Genomic DNA, 22,050 nt, shown 5'->3' with positions numbered 1-22,050 from the left:
CATTCCTCCCTCCTCCGTCCTTTCTGCATCAGGTAAATTACAAACATTTTCAGAGGTCCGGCCAACAGTGAACAAAAAAAAAAAACTTGGAGACATGTCTGCAATGGACCGTGACTAAGGAGATAAGCATTTACCCAGAATGACAAAAAAGATGACAAAAAAAAAAAGCCGTCTGTTCTATTAAAACTCAATCCACAACTAAAACCATATGTGTGGTGGATTTGTAAAATGCTTTTTTCATAACACTCAAATTGTGCCTCTGAGTGTGAGGCTTCAGTTTCAATCTCAAGGATCAGCTGTGGTCACTGCACGCACACGCACACGCACACACACACACACACACAAATATAATGCGCATTTCCGGGGGTTGGCCGGAGCCATGGATGACATGTACGTGACGTCTTTTCGTAGAGGCGGGCTGTTGATAAGTGGAAATCTGGCTACCTGAAAATTCTCATTTTCATCTAATTGGTTGTGGAAACCGTCAAGATTATAGTGAGAAAACTCTGGAATGTCTGCTGTTACATATGCGACGTGATCAGTTATTTCAGAGTATTTTTTTAGGGGGGGGGCGAGGGGGGGGGGTCAATAAATAACTTTGGTCTCTTGGTGTGACAGTGGAAAAATGATGAAAATAATTCCGTGGGTATGATCCACATACGTTGGCTCCTGCAGACACAAATCGACACACCTACAGCGCCGTGTACGAAATCTCCATGACAACACTAATAAAAAAAAAAGAAAAATAAAGTCCAAGCCCTCAGTTAGGCTGAGAACATCAGGTTCAAGAGCGCAGGAGGAGGCCTGTTAAAATGTGAACAGGTTTATTGTCCAACACACAGTTTGTCTGCAACACACTGCCAGTAGATTCCAGGGCTTTATTTTCATTCGAGGCTTATTTGAAGAGCTCTTCTCCAAAACAATATCAATCCACTGTGATTATTCTGGGAAAATATACTTGCAGTTTTTATAATAATTAATTGTATTACATTAAAACAATTCATTACCTCAGTCTGAAAATGGTTAGCGAAATATGTCTGGACAGAACAGAATTAGTGGAAAGATTTATTTATTTTTTTTCTAAGATGTTCATTTGATGGAAGAATCAGAATACCACTGTCGATTTATTTATTTTATTTTTTTTGGTCTTCTACAGATACTGCATTTTGGATGCTAATATAATACGCCAAACTGGCACCCGGTCACTAACTGATTTTTTTTTTTTTTTTTTTTTTTGCGAGCGACACTTAAGGTCGGTCTGCCGTCTTCCCTCGCGGAAACATTTTGAGATCTGCAAAAAGTGCCCGCTGCCATGGGATTTTTCCAGTCAATACCTCAGTCATCTTTTCCTTCATGCTATGACTGCACCATCATTGACATTTCAGTCACTTTTCTTGATATGATTGGTCTATGTAAACCAGTCCACGCCTTATTTTATTATTTATAAATGTGTGTGTGTGAGCGCACGCGTGTGTAAAAGACCAAGGCCACAATTTCATTTGGATCCTTTTCAAATGTTGTGTGTTGGCAAATGGCAATAGAAGTTGAAACATGGAGAATTGGTTTTACTTCAATTTTGTCCAAGATGAGACATTTTTCTTTCTTTTTTTTTTTCCTCAGATTTAAGGCCACTGCAAAGCCATTTGATTTGATGTGCAGTTGAAAGTACGGCGGGGTGCATTTACGGCTTGAGCTAGAGCAAACTTTAAGTCCTGTGGGAGTCCCCATAAAGGATGGCTAATTAACTCAGAAAATGGGGTTTAGCTTTTCTGATCCAACAGAATTATTTAAACTGGCTTGCATAAAAAAAAAAAAAAAAGAGCATACCCGTAACATAATATTTTGTTACACAAGCTTTTGACCGCGATCAGCAAAGAAGCATTTTTTTTAAAGCAAAGAAGCAGTGTTTTGTTTTTTTGTTTTTTTAAGCAGTGTGCGCCCGTCCCAGCCTAAATCTATGTAGCTCTGCTAACTTCCACATTTCCTTATCCTCATATAAATCAGCCACGGAGAGGTTAATCCTTTTGATATGTTGAAGTGGGCATTAGTAGAGATGTCCACATGAATTTTGGTGCCAATTGATCGCCGTTTTTGGACGTTATAAGCAATGAAAGTACAATGATTTCCAATTGAGAGTTTGGAATCCAGTGACTCCCACCGAACAAGGATAGAACGGTAGAGGGCGCGGCCATTCTCCTCATTAACAAGAGGCGTTATTCATGGAGTCACTTATTTCCTAATTTCTCCCAAATTTATTGATAAAATAGATAATGACAACTCTTTTCATTTTCCCGTTCAAAAAAATATATCAAATGAACTTGTTGGTGAAAACGTGGCCCCACCGTCCCTTTAACTCTCACTCCAATATTTTACTCTTGACCATTCTTGGGTGTTATTAGCTGTGTGTTTTGGGTCTTTATCCTCACGGAAGACCCGTGGCGTGTGGTTGAGACCAAGCTTTTTCTCTCCAGACTGTATTGAGTACCTGGGTTTCATTGTGCCCAGCACAGATTCCAGCGAGAAAAGGCCCAAAGCACATTCTCTTTGAAGCTTTTAGGCTTGCCAATATATATTTGGGAAATTGTAGTCTTGTTAGTTTCGAATGATTTCAGTGACCATTGTGGGTTTTTGTTTACTTAATGGAACGTTACCAACTCATTCATGTGTGTCAAGGAAACTTGTGAGCAGCAATATCAGCACTCTAAGCTCCCAATTCCACTTACCGGCACTGTTAATCAGTTGCGGGTGGTGAGTTTCAGACTGAGGCCTTCAGTTTGTATTTAAATAGGAAATCAACCCAATATTTTTCTTTATAATAATACGTTCTATGCAGCCCCAGTAGTATATTTCATTTGCGCAATATGAGTTGAGCAGTATAATCCACCCATTTTTGTCCATCTCAGGGCGGCCATTTTGACACTTACTGTTGACAGAAAATGACATCACAGTTGCTCGGGGTTCGGGTAATGACCAAACATGGCTTCAGAAAACAAGTGAGCCGTGATTGGTCGTTATCTTTAAGTCCACTTTTTTTTTAAAAGTGCACCTTGAATGTGATTTTTTTTTTTCCACCGTAAATCAAGCTTTGATGCACATAGAGCTCAACCAATCATTAGCACTGAATCTCCACATTGCTGAACCAATGAGAGGACGGGGAAGCTCACTTGTCACCGGGCAGCAGAGAAGGGGTAGAGAGGCAAATCTACAAACTGATTGGCTTAAAAGCCCACTAGTTGAAACAGGGCATTCTGATAAATATTGCGTTTGTGGAATAAGTGTAAATGCACTTGTTTTTAGCCATCTCCGGGGGCGGCCATTTTGTCTCCTGTCAACTGAAAATGACATCACAACTGCTCACAACGACCAATCTCGGCTCAGATTCAGAAAACAGGTCAGCCGTGATTGGTCGTTGTGAGCAGTTGTGATGTCATTTTCAGTCCACAGAAGACAAAATGGCCGCCCTCAGAGACGGCTAAAAACGGCTGCATTTTGCTTCTTAATTTATATTCCACAAAGGCAAAACGAATCAGAATGCCGTGTTTCAACTAGTGGGCCTGCTGGGAACATATTCCTGAAAAAAATATGCTTGGGTTGACTTCCGCTTAAGAGGACAGGCGATTTCAATGGTGTGTGTGGTCGACGCCGGCACTGGAGATTTTGAAGGTCTTAGATGAAATGAACAGATCTTGACTTTGCAGATGACATTGCACTAATTAGCAACAATATGGAAAGAGCTGCAAACAATGACCGATATTTTGAAAACACCAGCAGAGAAAATTGGATGAAGAATAAGCAATCAAAAAGGTCAAAGCGATTGAAATCGGCAGAGAATCAAGAAAAGAAGTACAATTAAAGAGAGAGAAAATTGCGAGCGTGAACTCATGACCTATCTAGGAAGCACAAACTCAAGTGACGGAAACAAAGAGAAAGATGTGACTTGCAGAACTGGGAAAGCAACGGGAGTCGTTCAGTCACATTGAGGTGTGTGACAAGCAAAAAACACTGACCATTCAAATCAAGCAGCGAATTGTCAACTCCACAGTAATCCCAACAGCCACTTATGCAAGTTGCGCTTGCAAGATGACAGCGTCAGGAAACTCGGTGTGCTCCAGCAGAGATGCCTGAGAAGAATCTGGAAAATCACCCACAAAAACAGAAACACAAACCAAGACGTTTTGAATAGAACCCAACAGCGAAAACTCTCAGAAAGAGTGATTGTAAGAAGGATCGAATTGGCAGGCCGTGTACTGCGAATGAACAAACATTGGCATGCCTTTGACAGCCATTAAATGGATCCCAGAAGCCAAGAGAAAGTCAGGACGGCCTAAGAGGACCTGGCAAGCAGCTTTCAAAGATCGGAAAAGACATGAAAGTCAAATGAGTTAACATCCAATCTGTTGCAATAGATAGGATGAAATGGAGAAAACTTGATGCCCAAAGCAGGACTGAGTTCCAAAGAAAGGACAAAATAATATTTGCACGGAAACACACTGAATTAGCCCCCCAAAATAAATAAATAAATAAATAGACAAAAATGAACCCGCAAACGACTGAGACAAATGCTACCAAATGAAGACAAAAGACCGTTGGAAATGAATTCTTACCATTTCATTCAAATTGGAAGTGTAGGTCTTTTCTTCGGATCATGTTTGGGCCTACAGAGAAGACTTTGAAGGCCCTGACGGCACGCCACTGCTGTTAATGATGTGCGCCGATCCATGTCAGACGCAATATGTGAAACAAAACAGCAGCGCCCATAAACCTGATGGAGTGATGTTTGTTTGGAAAAAAAAAAAAAAAAAAAAAAGAGGACACTTTGGATTCAATGTTTTGTGTTCCAGGATTACCCGTACGATGAATGTCTGCTATCACTTCTCGTTATTAGGGAAACTCAATGTCATCGTAGCCGGGCCATGAACTGAGAGTACAATGCTCTCATAAGAGCTAGACCTTAGTAGTGAGAGGAGTCTCCTGTCCAGAAGGAAATAGTCAATCCTGCTCTAAGACTGATTAGCTGAAAAAATACGAAATTGTGTCGACGCTGGATGCAGTTATCTCCATGTGTCGATTGGTCCTTGTTCCTGGGGTTGTACTCGATATGTCGCGCTGGGGGCTCCCAAAATCAAACTATGGCCGTTTAAGAGAGAACAGTTTGCTAAAAAAATGTAGGGTTATCCCACTCCGGAGCGTCGACACGTGCTAATATCACCGACAAATTAAACAAGTCTCCTTGTACGATAACATATCGGCCATCACTGTCGGATATCACTTTCGAATGCACATATTGTACATCTTTATGGATAGCAATGGCCGTACCGCGGCACTTAGCATTGAATTTAGAGTGAAGGATCTGTGGAAAAACAGCCCTCCACAGCATAGCCTGATTCTTATCAAGCAAATGTGTCTCAGTCAAAAAGGATATGCCAGCTTTCAACTTTGAAAACACTCTGATGTGTTTTCACTGGATGGTAAAGCAAAATAATATTACCTCCTGGCAGGAGACAGCATATGTACTGTATAGGCAAGCAGTAAAGTTCTACATTGACTATGTAACACCGGAAAAAATTGACAGAAAAGACAAAAGAAAATGACACGGAGCATAAATCACAGCAAACCCCCTTCCCCAATGAGAGATTGCAGAAACACCATTTTGAGAGTCCGCGTTTGACAAAAACATACTTAAAGCTTACCTTGTGGGGCTAAGCTCTGCTAGAACCGTGTCATATGCAGAACAAAAGACAATACTAACCAATCTAATTGCAAACAAACAACCCCCATTGTGTAAATTGTGCGCGAAAACACCCCTCCAAACTAAAGCGCAAACAGTAATAAATTATAATGTATATATTATCGTGCTGGAGCCCAGCTATCAAAAGTAAATAAACAAATAAATAAAAAGAACACCAGTAGTTGAACTGACAAAGCCCCATTATAATGGAGACGAAAGAGGGGAGAAACAATAATAATAATAATAGTAATGATAATAATAGTAACAATAATAATAAAATAAAATAAAATACAACTCAATTAAAAAAAGAGCAAGAGGTCAATTGAGACACCTTTTCGCTATATTGTACTAAAAAAAAAAAAAATCCCCTCAGCATGACACTTTCACTACTGATACTGTAGATCTAATCATCGACTAAGCCCGACGGCCCTCAAAAGAAACAGAAAAATTTCTAGATACAATTGACCATTGTTTGAGCAAAGCATGGACAGTTCGCGGCAGAATAACAAGACAAAAGTCGGATAGTCAAATACGTATAGCATACCTTTCGTTAGCGTTGTTTAATTTCCGCCCCGAGGTTGTCCACCTGAGTCCGAAACTCAGCTGACTGAACCTCCGCCTTATCGAGCAGCTCCGTCCTCAAGCTAGCAATCGCTCGCAGGATAGCACGGGTGGCGCAGTGTTAGCATCTGTGCTAGCCTTTTCTTGGCGAGTATTCATCATCAAACGAAGCTTAACAGCGAAGGCGGAACTATAAACGTTTGTAACGTCAGCACCGGGTGTTTACAAACAGTCCCGCAACACTCATGCGGTCAAACTGGTCAATAATTACACAAATCACGGTTCTGGCTAGGTGTTCTCACATGGCGCTGCCCTGGAAGTCCTCCTGATGCTGATCACTAAATGCTAATGCCAGTAACAGAGGAGTCCTGGAATTTGGCCCTTGAGGGAAAATGTTCCTTCAAATCAGCGGAATATCTTCCACAAATTTCCTCCCAAAAATTCCATTTCATACCCCTTTTTGCAAATCACTCATTGTATTTATGATGTTCTAGTCCCACCTTGTTCCTTTCCTGCCATTCATATCTTGTGATCCTGGCTTTGCGCCACTAATCTGATTTCTGATTGTTCCCGTGCGTATACAAAGACACCCTTGTCAGCAGTCTTCAGTTGATGTTGATAACTGGGAAAATTACATCAAAACTGAGCAAGAGGTTAAGGCCAGGCTTATGTCCCGAATGGGTCAAAAGGAGGAAGACAGAAAGCAGGAAGTCCCAAATTCTGAAGTGACTTGAGACCAAAAACAACATTCATGCGAGCCCAATAACATTAATGGTCACTTATTTCCACCGCATCATCTCATTAGGAGGTATGCGCTCCAATTATGCGGAGAAAGTTTTGCTGGTACAGTATTGACTGATAGACAGTATGTCCCTTTGCCCAACATTAATGCAAAATGTCAGTCCTATAAATATCGCAATGTACATTTACTTTAATTTGATTACGTACGTTGACACAGACTTTATTTACTGTATGTAATTTGCCATACTCTTGTATGTGCGTACATAAGTACGTACGTATGCAAGTATGAACATGCGTTATCCAGACGGCATGTTTCTGCTCCTTCCACAGATGTTCATAGGATTTAGATCAGGACTCATAGAAGGCTTTCATTGTATCCTGCACAGATTGATCCGGCCCACACTGAAGGGTAAAACCTGTAGTTTCTTGTTTGGGTTTAAAAAAATAAAAAATAAACTATTACGACACTAGTCCTGGACTTTTCTGACACGCCGCATATAAAATACATGACATTAAATTCACATTAAACGCCACCTCTGTTCTGGGCCAAATTGACTCACAGAATTGAGATCATGAGGATTTGTATTGGCACACTGTTTCTGAAACAAGCATGAGCGACTACACGCTGTAAAGTGCTTTGTTACAGCTCTAGCTGTTATGAAACGCACTATATAAATAAAATTGTATTGTATTGTAAGTAGAAAGCCAAGCTGACGTAGAGTCATGTGTCTGATGTAGTTGTTATAAATGGAACAATATACGTACACATGTCTGGGAGACTGTCTTAAAAGGGGACCCTGGAGAAATGCCAAGTCTGCAGCCAATTGAGCTGCAGCCAACAAACCATTGTGCTGTATTGAAAATACTGAAGACTAGTCTACGTACGCTAGAGTGCCAAAATTGAATAAACGTGTCATTGAGTAGCTAATTGATTTTCATGCGTGTGTGCGTCTGTGAGCCTATCCTATTTATATAAACTATATATCAATAATATATGTATATAAATAATCGATCCACAGTAGTGTGAACAATATAAAAGCGGAAGCCGGCTCTCCGCGCTTGGAGCGCAGAGCGCTAACCAATGAGCTAAGCATCCTGGGTAAAAAGTGTAACTCAACACTAGGGGTGGGCGGATCGATCCACATATCGATATTATCGATACTGAGGCAAGTACTTGGATCGGATCGATACTATTGTCCTGGGGACGATACTTCGCTCCTCCACCAATTTCCTCAAAGCGCCGCTGATCTGTGCAAATACCGCCCCTCCCCCCTCTCTCGCCCAGCGCCTCCTTCTAATGCCCCGCCTCTTCTCTGATGCACGTGGGCATGGGACACTCGAATGCACAAATGAACATCGATGCGATCAAACTCGAGGCGACGCCACGCCGCAGTTCATTTCGTGTCCGGTGTGAAGTTCAACCCAGAACCTCAGACAAAACACTTGGCGGCCACGCTGCCAATTTATAGTCATCCTTATCCCGAAAATACATTTTGGAGTTTCAAATATGACCGTATTTCAATTCTAACTAGCTTTGCTTATCATATTGATACATTACATATACTGGTACTCACTCGGTGGTCTGTGTCTTATTGCACAACACAAGACGCAGTGAGCGGCCATTCATAATCAGGCTCGGCCTAAGTTTATTAAGTCCTGTCTGCAAGGCACAAGGGCCTGCATTATTTGTTACTGTGTGCTGCCCTTGTGGGTCGTTCGCCACATTTTCATTGGAATTCTTAGATTTCCTATTAAGTTATGCACTTACCAAGAAATTAATTATAGTGGGATATTTTAATAATCAGGTTGACGTCAACAATTTGAGTCTGAACCCTTTCCTTATTTTATTACTATGATAAATTGGTTTCACATTATCTATTTTTGAATAGCTAAAAGAAGCCTCCTTTGTCAGACCATTTTTGGATCCGCCTGATTCTCTTATTGAACTACCTACTATTAGGCAAAAATGCCCGAACTAGATGTGACTCTGATAGTGGAGTTGTTATATTTACAGTAAGTGCCTCTAGTCAAGGGGTCAACAACCCTTTTGAAACTGAGAGCTCATTCTTAGCTACTGATTAGTCTGACTAATAATGCGTCAGATTTATATCATGCTTTTCTGGACAACCGGACAGTTAAAGCGCTCACAACGGATACATTATTTATGCGTTCACGTATTCACACTCTGGTGGCAGTAAATTACGTATGTAGCCGCAGCTGCCCTGGGGCAGGCTAACGGAAGCATGGCGGCCAGTGTGCGACCACCACCAAACATTCACACCCAGCCGTATACCGGTGTGAGTGGCACTGGATGCAATGTGGGTAAAGTGTCTTGCCCAAGGGCACAACGACACATGACTGGGATGGAGGGGGAAGCGAACAGTAGATCTTGCGGATACTGGACGACCCACTCTTACCTCTGAGCCACGGCCGACCCGAGTCTGAAGGGCTACCAGAGAGAAAACTAAAAGTGACGCTTTTCATCATGAACTAAATGTTGAATAATGTTATTACTAATTACAGTAAGTGTTGCCATGCTGAAGTCGTTTAATAAGAACCCTCGATGGATTAAAAGAAAATAGAATAATTTTCTAAAATTCATCCTTTTTCTACTTACATTAGGAGACTAACTTAAAGCAACACGTAAGAACTTTGTTTTCGTTGATTATGGCGGCGCCATATGGACAAAAGCGGTAGTGTTTTGCATGAAGGAAGACCACATTATCCATGGAGACTAGCGCAAAGCGTCGTGAAATCCAGAGGTGGGCATTCCATCTGACCGACGGACTGGTCTGTCTGGCTGTCACTGACAGACGTTCACTTTGCTAACGTTAGATGATAGACGGGAAACTTAAAAAAAAAAAAAAAAAAGTAAATACATTTAAAAAAAGACGGAGCAAGCACAGACAGAAGTAGACTTTAGTCCGTCTATGTAATCATCACTAACCTGGTTAAGTCCGAACGGACCTCACAGTCCGTCATTGACGGACGCCCGTTTTGCCCGTAAATGAACGAGAAACGGTTGGTGTACCGCTGAGATTGTCCCGTGCGGCTCTCGAACGGATTTAGTTATTTATTTATTTATTTATATATATATATTTTTTATTTTTCTAATTATCTATTTATTTTTTATTATAATTTTTTTTTTTTAATGTTTTGCTTTGAATGTTTTAAAGCACTTTGAGTTGCATTTTTATGTATGAAAAGTGCTATATAAATAAAATGTGATTGATTGATTGATTGATAGCGCTGTGTGTGTCGTGCTGTTATAACATACAGCTGCTTTGGAGCAAACGGCATATTATTTTGTATTCATTATTTTTCTAAGATGCTGCAATATTGTTTTGTGAATAAAGTATATATTTATTTATATTGTGCTTAAGTATTTATTCCTTTTTGATTTGGTTTGGTACGGCGCATTTCCTGAGGGGAGAAGAAAGGAGAGAGAGAGGTGAATTAGAGCAAGGGTGTTCACGTCTGAATAAAGACGCAACAAAACACTGTCCTGTCGTGTCGGTTGTCTTTAGCAAGGAATTCCAGACGCCAGAAGGAATACATAAAGTCAAACCTATATTGTAACCCGCCGTACCTATTCCTCCGAGGATAAGGAAGAACAACTTTTGAGCGTTACACTTCCAACAACGTACGTCACGGCTATCGCCGCGGGGCAGCCGTGCATGTGTCAGCCGAGCAATTCATCCTCAGCGTCAATAATTTGAAGCAGATGTAACGCCTCCTCTACTCTCAAGTTTTTTTTTAAATATACACGTATAGATCATGGTGACCAGCCGCTTATCAATGCAGCCGCTGGTTGCTACGGAAACCTTAATCACCCGATCAAAGAAATTGACGGCGTCAAAAGGGGGTTGGATTAACGCCGAAAATAACGCACTAAACTGACACCACTAGATATAAGCGATGAAAGTACAATGATTTCCAATGGAGAGTTTGTAATCGGTCCCTCCCGTGACTCCGACCGAACAACCGTCGAACGGTAGGGGGCGCGGCCATTTTCCTCATTGACAAGAGCCGTTATTCATGGAGCCACTTATTTCCTAATTTCTCCCAAATTTATTGATGAAATAATGACAACTCTTTTCATTGTTCCTGATCAAAAAATATATAAAAATGAACTTGTTAGTGAAAACATGTCCATCCCAGCCCAACAATCCCTTTAAGTATTTCACAATATGTACCGCCAATAGTTTACCAGTTGGAGTTTTCTAACAATGAGAAATAATGACTACCGCCGCCGATGGTATGGAAGGGTATTACATGTTATGCATGCGCAGAAGGTACTTTAATGATCAGCGTCCCTGTCTGTCGTTGCGGTGTGCTTTTCCAGCGTGACGTGCCGACAGCCGGCACCGTGGGCAGGCGCAAATAGACCAATCCGACGTTGGCCAACAGTGACAGACGCTTACCAATCAGACGGCGCATTCAGACGCTACGACGCTTCACGACCTCCGACGTCGGTTTGGTTTATTTAGGCCTTTAAGAGCTCTCACGGCATGTTTTAATCACATTTTCCCCTCCCGCTCTGTCAACCATATGTGCCAAATTAACTTTTGAGTTTGTTTATATGAGGAGGATATGAAAATACTAAATTTAAATATGTTTTTTTTGTTGTTGTTTTATTTTGCGCTGCATACATTTTCTGTGTGTTGAGAGGGTGAAATCAGTGCGCAGTTGCTCATGCGCGCAGCTTAGAGGGAACATTGGCGAGGAGGAGCATGTTTGAAAGGTAGCGCGATTACTTGGGTGTATGCCAACGCTCTTCTGTGGAGCTTCCCATAGCGAAATTCCCGAGCTATTTTTGGTTGTCATAATCTTTTCATCATTCTGTCAGATTTTTTTCAAGCACAATTTGTTCGCTAAGAGCTAAAATGAAAAATTTCAAATTTTAGCAAACGAGACACGATTGCCAAGCGTTGGCACACAGCCTTTGTGTCAGTAAGTATGGCAGCATTCTTATCTTATTTTTTTATTTGTAATTTTTATTTATTTTTACATTTTCCTGTACATGAGGAGATGTGACATCAATGGATCATGTGCCGTAGCACATGACAGGGTGGATATTGAGTGCCTCATTTGGCGGAACAAGGAACACAAAGTATTTGATGCTGAAATCCCCTTCAACTTTTTTGGCAGCATCAATCAAATCGTATATATCATAATCATGTGGCTTGTTTCTTTCAAACTATGAGAATAAGCCTTTTGTTAAAGCATCGGCTAAGAAAACAGTATACGTAGCTTAACACCACAACCTTTCCTCCTGCCTGAAGTTCTATCAGATCCAGAGCTGGGGATTCCGCCTATGTGACGGACCGGTCCGCCTCTGACGGCACCCATTTTGAGGGTGATATACGATAGACGCGAAACTTAACTAAATAGTCGGACTAAGCATAGTCGGAATCCCATTTTTTTCCGTCTATGTACTGTAATGGTCGCTTCACCGTGGCCGGATAAAACTGCGTCTCCTTTAAATGCGGCGAGACTTCCGAGGTCCTCAAAGGTACATAAAGGTCCTGAAAGTTCCTATAAGGTGCAAAACGGAGACACATTTAGTCCAAAATAGTCAAAATTTAGTCCAAATTACATACCGGTGATATATAAAATAGTTGATATCCACATTAATATTCAATAAGATTTGCTCGGATTGGGTTGCTGTTGTCCTTAAAAGTCATTCACTGCCAAGGACATATTTGTCTTTTCACAGTCCATACATTCAATCACAGGAATTTAATTATATTTTTTTCAATTTTGTTCAAACATTAGGGTAAAAGAGGGTCTAAAAATGTCTGGCAGTGAATGAGTTAATTTGACATGGAAAATCAATTATGTGACCATGTCTGCGTCCCGAGGCCACCACGTCTCTATATTGTGTTGGCTCCTTTGAAATCCAGCAGGCCGTCGGCGGAATTGTGGACAGCCACGGTGCACTCTGAGGCGGCCACAGATGTTTGACGCCCCAGTACCCCCGGAGGAACTTTTTTTTTCCCAGGCCCACTCCATTGTGACGTCGGCCGAGCTTGCGGCCGTTCAGCGAGCAATCTATGGTGGCCTGACTAACACGAGGCCACGGTCCACAGTCGGTTCCGGAATGTACTGGAAACATCATTGTCAAAACATTTTTTTTTTTCTTTAACCATGCCTTTTGTTCAAAAATGGTTTGCTGGCCGTTAAAAAATCAACGTAAATTCGTGATAATGATGCAGTACAGCGCCAGGACCACTGGTGTAGATGGTCATGTCTATGAGTCACAGCATTGCAAATTTGCAATGGGACAAAAACTTTAACCTAAATCTAAATATGATCTAAAACAATTGCCAAACAATGTTAATGTTTTGAAGTCATTAAAGCGGAAGTCAACCCAAACATATTTTTTTCAAGAATAAAATTGTATTGTATTGTATTGTACACTACAGTGGAAAGGTGAAGACATTTGCACTACAATTAAATGGCATTAAGGGACACCTTGCAGCAGGGGTGTCCTTGAATTCTGGTCCTCAAGGGCCCTTATCTAGCATTTACATTTATACAATATGTATTCAGGAGCTGGTCATTTGAATCTGGTGTGTTGGAGGAGGGATACATCTAAAACATCCTGCATAGGGGCCCTCGAGGACTGGAGTTGGACATTAATTGTCAAACTGAGTGAGTTTCAGATTTCCAAGTTCATTGTCATTAATGGAAGGCTCTCATTACTATTTATTCTGGACTATTTAAAAATGTAATCTTGGGAATCTTGCGTTTTGTCTCATGGACGCATTGAAAATGTCACATAGTGGTCGAACACCTTTTTGTGTGACAGGTGATTAGAGTACCGTACCTTCCTGTCGCCTACCAGCGGCATTCTCAATGGTTGTTGCTTTATGAGTTGCTGTTCTTTCCCGTCCTTTGGCACCATTTCCATTTGAGGTTCACCTGTTTGTTTTTTTTAAATACCCCCAAATCATTTGTGTTGTTTGATATTACAACTGTAGTAAATGAGTCAAATGGACCATGGAAATGATGCGTGAAGGAAAATTCCCTTTTGGGTTGAGCCGACCATATCTATGTTGCTGAATCTCTCATGGGATTTCCCCTCTGAATTTAGCACTGACGTTGTTGCAACACGCTCCATGATGCAGTGACAGCACGAGGCTTGTACGGGACTCTAAACGCGATGATGACAGAGTCGAACCTGTGACAATTGCCCCACCTGTGACATAGTCTTCCATTGAAACGCTGAGCTGTCACTGACCTGACATTGAGACAATATAACGACGCTCCTTAGTGGCAACTAAGGCTTGCTTGGTGCCCGCAAACAAATGACCAGATGCCGTTCAATCGAACAGAATTAGTTGTGTAAATGTTACGGATAAGCCTGCAGTCAATTGAGTACAAACACAAGAGTAAACAATTCTGCCTTTACTAAGATAAAGACTCCTTCTAGTATTTGTTTTGGAATATGTTTAATACTCGCGCCCCAAGCAAGAAGCGGAGTGGTATTGTTTTCGTTCTTTATATTTGGTGGTTCGCCAATAATTTCCATGAAGGTTTGTGTGCAGCTGGTACAAGTGCAGAGCAATAACTCTTTCCATTTTAACGCATATGAACGTAAAATTGTGGATTGAGGAATTAATGTATAGACTTTGACATTTGTTTTCAAGGGAACGGGCATCCAGAACAGAAGCGTTTAAAATGATAGGCGGACCGGCCGATAGGCGATTACTATTTGGTCCGGCCGGAGAAAAAGGCGTAATTACGGACCGCGTAGGATGTCGCAGATTTTTTTCGAGCCGTAGGCTAATGGCGGACGCCGTCGATCGCCGGGAGCTCTGAAATAAATAACGGCAGTGATATATAGACGACGCGCTTGTGGACTTTGAACCAGTGGAACCAGTCGAACGTGATATGATATGGTTCGTAGACAATGACGATATTGACGTATTTGTAACGAAATAGAGAATGGTAATTACCATTCAAGTTTTTTAAATTAAAATAGTGCTTCTCTTGCACTGACACATTATTTTTACATCTTCGGTTGAAACATAATATAATAAATTATTATCTACTAGTAAATAATAATAAACTCTGCCTGTGTGAAAGCCATATGTCTAAGTTCTCTAATTCTTTTGGAATTATGTTTCTGTCTGCTACAGAGGCTGAGATATGAATTATTTTGTAAGTGTTGAATTTCTGGGAAAACTTTAGGTTTTCAAGGGTAATTCCAAAAGCGACCTTAGGTTTTGGGGAGCTGTTGAGCCAGGCGCTTTAGGCCTTAATGGGTTAAGTCCGTCAGGAGTCCGTTGCTCCGTCAGTCAGTCCCCAACAAAAAAAACAAAAAACGTCTTAAAACGGGCCTCCGTCAGTGACGGACGATTAAACTGATGGATGAAAACCCGCTTCCGTCATTCGTCAGCCCGTCTGTAGAGGCAGGGATGTATTTCTTGCATGTTACTACGGATAAGAGGTGTCTTTGTGCATGTGTGTGTGTGGATGGAGCTGTGTGGGGGTGTTTCACTGGAGTGGAGTGATGACCTAATTAATACCACCTGTGTTTACCTGGGAATGTTTGTTTTGCTTGGTTTGCCGGGAGAGAGGATGCAGATATTTCTGTTGACCGCTAGTTTTACCATCTTTTTGTCCAACGCCGTAACTTTGTTTTGATTCATTGTCCTGTACAGTTGAAAGCATACGATACGTTATTGAAGAGTCTGCTTTTCCAATCTCGGTGTCTAATTTAGTTTTTGATAGTCATGCAACACCGTCATTTTTAAAAAGGTATCCCGTCATTCGCCAACCGTCAGTCAGGGCTTACACCTGCAACCTGACCCCAATGGATGGATGGACGTACGTACGGTTATATGAAAGTGTAGATTTGCGTACGGTATTATACAATACAATACAATTTTATTTATATAGCGCATTTCATAACAGCTAGACCTGTAACAAAGCACTTTACTATCAGAATCTTCTTTGCCATTTTCCCAGCGCCGCGCATGAAATAAAAATGTTGCTAACTGTTTACGACCACATTTTTGCTAATCTGTTGCTAGTTGCTCAATATAGTGAAAACATTGCTAAATTGGCAGACACTCAGGCACAAGTCGTAGCTCTTGCTCACTGACTAACTTGTACTAGCATCCACGTGTGTGCACATAAAAAAACCCAAAAAAAACCCATCACTTTCAAAATAACAACACTACATATTGTTTTGATTTGACTTCACGGTCACTGTGAGGGCCGGTCAGAGACTGCGGGCGGGCTGGAAGTGGCCCCTGGGCTGTACTTTACCAAGGTCTGCACAAGACGCAAAGAAGGCCACGTCGAACAAACACCACATTTTTACAGTGAGGTAAGACCCGTGATTTGATTATCTCATATCAGCACAGTAGCGAGGTGGGAGGAGCTAGAAATATTTTAGGGCTATGAGACGGCGGTCGTCAACCCCTCCCCCCATTTAATGGAGACATCCACTAAAGATGATGTCACGTCGTTTCTGAATTAGCGCTATCACCGTATAGGTCAACTTTATGTCTCAGTTGGGATTAAAATCAAATGTAAAGACAGCAAGTGATACTCAGAACAACTCTAAGGTTCCCCTGCCTTGCTGAATTGGAGACTCGACTTCAGGAGGGTAGGTTAAAATTCTGACTTGCAAAGTCTGACTTTTTTGTGAAACATTAGTCCTCTGTTTTACAGGAGATTTTTGCCACCTTATGTGGCAAAAGTGGAGGGAAAGGATCGTGGTCTTTTATGAAACTGAGGGAGACTTGTGCACCCCCCCAACCACCACCACCCGTCCCCAGTGCTCATGCACACGATGATATCTTATTAGAGGAGGTCATGTGCGCATAATTTTTGAGTGCATTTACCAACGCTCAGGGCTAAATCAGAGTTGAGCCTTTGGTGAGCTAAATTTGATTTCACGGTGGCCCCATTTTGCCTTTCGGAGCCTGGCCTTAACTTGCATTTCGTCACTGTCCTGTGAAAAACACTTATCCATTTTTTTTTCTTTTTTTTCTATTTTTACATGAATGGTGTTTTTCCGCGTTACAGACATCGCATTAATGTGAAAATTAGGGCTGTCATTTTAGCGCGCTGTTCTCGGCGTTAATCAACCCCCTTTTGACGCCGTTTTTTCTCCCTCTCTCTCTCTCGTATTTCCTTCGCACAGGAAATGCGCTGTTCCAAATCAAAAAGGAATAAATGCTTAAGCACAATACACGTGAATAAATACATACTCACACAACAATATTGCAGAACTTTCAAAAAATAATAAATACAAAATATGTATTTTTAGAACAGTACGACACACACACGAGAGCCGCATGGGACAATCTCTGGTCCACCAACTGTTTGTCATTCATTTATCTGACACAATTTACATTAAAATATACCCACAACAGAATTCTAATAAACAAAATACGTTTATTAGACACTCGAGCAGCGAGTAATAATCTTTTTAGTCGTTCTAAAACCAAGTGGACCTTGAGCAACAAGTCGCCCGATTGTGTGTGCGCACGTGCGTGCGTGCGTGCGTGTGCGTGTATGTGTGTGCGTTTGAAAGGGCTGGGGGGCTTTTTCAAGTTTCAGAAAACAGGTGAGCTGTAATCGTTACCTGAGCCCTGAGCAACTGCGATATCATTTTCAGTCGAAAGACGTGACAAAATGGCCGCCCCCAGTGATGAATAAAAACAGGTGGATTAACTCTTATTGCACAAATGCAATATTTATCAGAATGACTTGTTTCAACTAGTGGGCTTGCATGGAGCATATTCTTAAAAAAATAATACGTTTGGGTTGACGTCGCTTTAATAAAGTATTTGCATAAGAAAATCAATCCTCTTATTCGTGTTAAGGGTATTAAAATTCAAGAAAATAATGTCACAGAAAAATCAAGGGATTGTTTTTTGCAATAAATAAAATATGCGATTAATTAAGTGTTAACTATGAAAAAATGTGATTAACTACGATTAAACATTTGAATAGCTTGACAGCACTAGTGAAAATTGAAAAACTTTCCAAAATTGATTAGTGTTTTTGACAGGACGGCGACAATTAGTCTTTAAGGCTGTACAAGGTTGTCTCGTTCTCGTCAGCAGCTCCCCCGTGGAATTTTCAGAATGCTGTCACTGATTTGTCTCAAATTTCAAACACAGGGGTCAGACGACATTACAATCCCACAGGCATGCAGGGCGAACTGAACGTTCTACTCACTGTCTGTTAAACCAAATGGATGGAAGAAGCGCACATAAAATCCATCAATAGTACGGCACGCTAATCTTGTGTAGCCTCAATTTAAATGTGCCAGCAGGGGGCTCACAGCTGTTGGGAAGGTAAAAGCATGCACAAAGGTACACCTGGGGTAGGGTATGCTATCAGCTCATCAGAAATTTGTCTATCCCCATTTGTGGCCCCCCAAGGAAAAAATCCTAGCTCCGCCACTGGGTTGGTGAACTCGGGGTCCTTTTTCCCCCCCCCCGACTTCGCAACTCGGACCTCTTAGTTCAAAAGGGCATTCTAGCGCACTTTTGCTAGTCGGAAGTCGGAAAAGTCCGCCTTCCCATCTTCCTCGCGTGCAGCATAGGCAAAGTACACGTTCGAATATATATTTGCAAAGTATGTTTGAAGGTATTGATAAAATATAGGCTCAATGCTAAAAACATGGTATTTTTTTCTATAATGCCACAGGGTATTGATTTGTGCATGTGCAAGTTAAAAAAAAAAAGAAAAAAAAAAGATTTCTTTAGCATTTGGCGTCTACATTATACCAGTACTTTCAAAAATTGTTTTATTAGTAATTTTTATGATTTTAATATTATGTCTTCAGTACATGATATCTGTTCGGCAGGTTTTTTTTCCCCTCCCATAATTTTCCCACGTGCAAGTCAATACCCTGTGACATGGGGAAAATGTTTGCCAGTCAAAAATGTTTACAACACATTGGCATTTCCAAGCTTCCGTGTGTATGCTTGTAACGTGTGTCTTTTATCTCAAAAACATGAGAAACTCTCAAGTCATGTCATGAAAATCGTTTTTTTCCTCTCAGACACCCCCCACCCCCAGATAAAGGTCAAGCCCCCACACACACCCCACCCGCACCAATTTAGCGCCGGTAGAGGAAAAAAAATCCTGGCGCCGTGCCTGCGTAAAACAAACCATGTGATGTACGACGGCGTGTGAGCTGGGAAGTGATTTGGGTTGCGGTAGCGGTCGCTATTATACACCAAGCATACCGGGCTGAACTTTCAAAGTAAAATCTTTTTACAGCAGTATTTGAAATTTGAGTTGAATTACATGGTTTGAAATCTCAAAATATAGGCTAACAACAGGCACACATAGTTTAGGGCTGTTATTCTTTGTCACGCATGCACCGAGTAAAGTGCTCAACTCAAGGATCAAGGATGGATGTTGTAGTACAGGTGCTTTTACGAAGTATTACTTTTATCTATAAAGTTACATATCATTTCTATCTAAAGTTACATTCAAACATAAGTATACTTTTTATATTTGGAAGGGACAATTAATTGTCAGCACTCGATTTGAGTTAAACTTCCACACAAACTCCACACTGCATTTGAGGCGCAATAGTGAGCGATACTTTTATTTTGACAGCAGGCCGGATGTTGGTGCGCATCTGCAAACTTGACGTTATCGGAGACAGGACAACCTGTTGCGCGCTCGTCTACTTCGCAGTCTTTGCACACACGTAGTCAACACAGGCATGAACGCGCGGAGCAAGTGATGGACTTCCCTTAAACAAACTCTTCATAGGCTATTTCTTGATCGGATTTTGTACCATCTCACTCGGTCAGGATTGGAGTTCGGCGCACCTGACAGAAGTGTGACGGCATTGAGGACCAAAGGTGAGGTAAAAGGTGTGTTTAAATGTTTTACCACGTTCAAGTTTCACTTTCGTCAGGTACAATGGTGACTCATTGGGTATGAATGGAAGTGTAATGTGTATATAAACAGTGTTGAGTATGGATTTATGTCACTGTAACTTACAAAATTTGCACACCTGAGCTCACCTGGAAAATTTTGTGTTACTTAAACTTACAGCCTTAATTATCAGAAGAGTAGCTGATATGAATTTAAAAGTAAATGCTAGTGAGGATAAGCGGTTCAGTAAATGGATGGATGGCTGTTTTGATATGCATGGTTTCAATCCAATATGAGGTTGTAGAAGCATGATAAGGAGAACATAAGCACTGTCCCCAGAATTGTAATGTGGCCCAGGTCTAAACTGTATAATTTATTTATTCCTCTGTTGCTTTAATCCATGCTAGACATGATAATCAATTTCTTGATTAATTGACTGTGAAGAATAGTTTGTTGAGTTGGTTGTGTGGAATTTGATATTGATTTAATTTGTGTCATCTGAGGCATTGGAGTGCAGTATTTGGCTCTAACCATTTGATCTACTGTTGATTCGGTCTCTACTAAGTTTGTGAATTTAGGAAACGTTTTGAAGCATCTGTAAATTGTTGTAAAAAAAAAAAAAAAAAAAAAAAAAAAAAAGACTATCCAAAACATACAGATTTGAACGAAATACCGTACTATGTTTTCACCGAATAACGTAGAAAAAAAAGAAAAAGGCAAAATTATTTTAAAAATCCCTTATTGGTCACTCAAGAAAATGTCATATGCAACACAAAGTGATTGCAGATCCTCATTCATCAACTTATCATCCATCTTGAACCATGATCCATGTTCATCCATGATGAATCATTTTAAACTTCTTTTTATTGATGAACCATTTTGTACTTTTTTTTTTATAGAGGTAACTGCTTTCAAGAAAAAGTGGTGCACTTGGTATGTAGCACTGCAATAAAAACTTCAGCAATTGACTGGCAATCAATTCAGGGCTGCACCGCGCCTCTGGCCAAAAGTTGTTTGGGATGGGCTTAAATACAGCTGTGATCCTAATTAGGACAATCACACAAGGAAATGATGGCTGCATAGTAAAAGTGATAAAATTTTATATTGGCTTAAGTTGTGGCCTTTTTTTAAATATATATATATATATATATATATATATATATAATAAAAAAAAAGCTCCTGACTGGTTAAAACATGGGCTTGTGTTGACTCCTGCCCCGTGGTGCAGTTGGGCTGTATTCCACATGGGTTTTGAGGTCAAGATGCTCCGACATTGCACATGTGAATAGAGGACAGAAAAGGTCCAAAAAGTAACAAATAAGCAAGCTAGGAATAGACCATGTCAGTGATTAGAATTACAATAGCTGCCTTGTTTTATTGCCATTCATTCCCACCCTTAGGACCTGAGTGTTTTATTATTATTATTATACAGCCGCCTGTTTGAGCTACAATTTTACCCCCTTAATGCGCTTCATAACTCACCAAGTTTTTCACGCGCATCAGGAATGGGTGAAATTCCGATATCATTAAATTACCAAACTCCAAAACCCCAAATTGCGGTCAAACACCCCCGCAGAAAAAAATACAGACAAAACTGTCCAAACCATTCGTAGTAGGAATGTCAGACACATGAAACAAATGGCTAAATGTAGATCTAGATAATACCTACATTTCACACTGTGACAAACCCAGCTAAATTCATCCGGAAGTTTGCAATTCCCCCCTAAGTAAAAGTTGGATCAAAAAAGTCACCTGTTTTCAAACATTATCTCCTCTGGGGGTGTTTGTCATATCAGCTTCAAACAAGCACACAAGGGAGAATGAACACTTCTGATTAAAAGTCGAATAATCTTAACTGTCCCGGTTTGGATTTTATGAGGCAGAAAGTGCTTGTTTACATGCTGTGGCCGTGTCAGTTTTGTGCATGCAAATGTCCTCTACCTTGGTTTTTTCCCCCCAGAAAAATAATGGTCGCCGTCTGAGTGGCTGAGCCAATCACATTCAATAGACGCATGGGTCACTTCAAATTGACTGTCTGACGTTAAAGGGACGGTGGGGCCGGGATGGCCATGTTTTCACTAACAAGTTCATTTTATATATTTTTGGAACGGGAAAATGAAAAGAGTTGTCATTTTCTATTTTATTTT

General features: G+C 40.9%; 1 protein-coding gene across 5 annotated transcripts in view; it reads left to right on the top strand.

Moving 5' to 3' along the window:
- il34 (interleukin 34) overlaps positions 1–22,050 on the top strand; it is a 70,314-nt gene that overhangs the window by 10,043 nt on the left and 38,221 nt on the right. For 2 of the 5 annotated variants that reach the window (XM_086028377.1, XM_086028374.1), the window contains exon 1: positions 19,680–19,887. The exons of 2 other annotated variants lie outside the window; for them this stretch is intronic. The gene's annotated coding sequence lies outside the window, so the exon portion shown is untranslated. Of the gene's footprint in view, positions 1–19,679; positions 19,900–22,050 lie in introns of those variants that run through there. One more of the 5 variants, XM_086028375.1, reaches the window with a different exon arrangement.

This window comes from Filicampus tigris, chromosome 4, assembly GCF_054856515.1.
Source record: "Filicampus tigris isolate MCC_2025a chromosome 4, RoL_Ftig_1.0, whole genome shotgun sequence".
In the NCBI taxonomy this organism is placed as follows: domain Eukaryota; kingdom Metazoa; phylum Chordata; class Actinopteri; order Syngnathiformes; family Syngnathidae; genus Filicampus; species Filicampus tigris.
The sequence above is the reverse complement of the archived record's forward strand: the minus strand, read 5'-3'. Positions and strand labels throughout refer to the sequence as shown.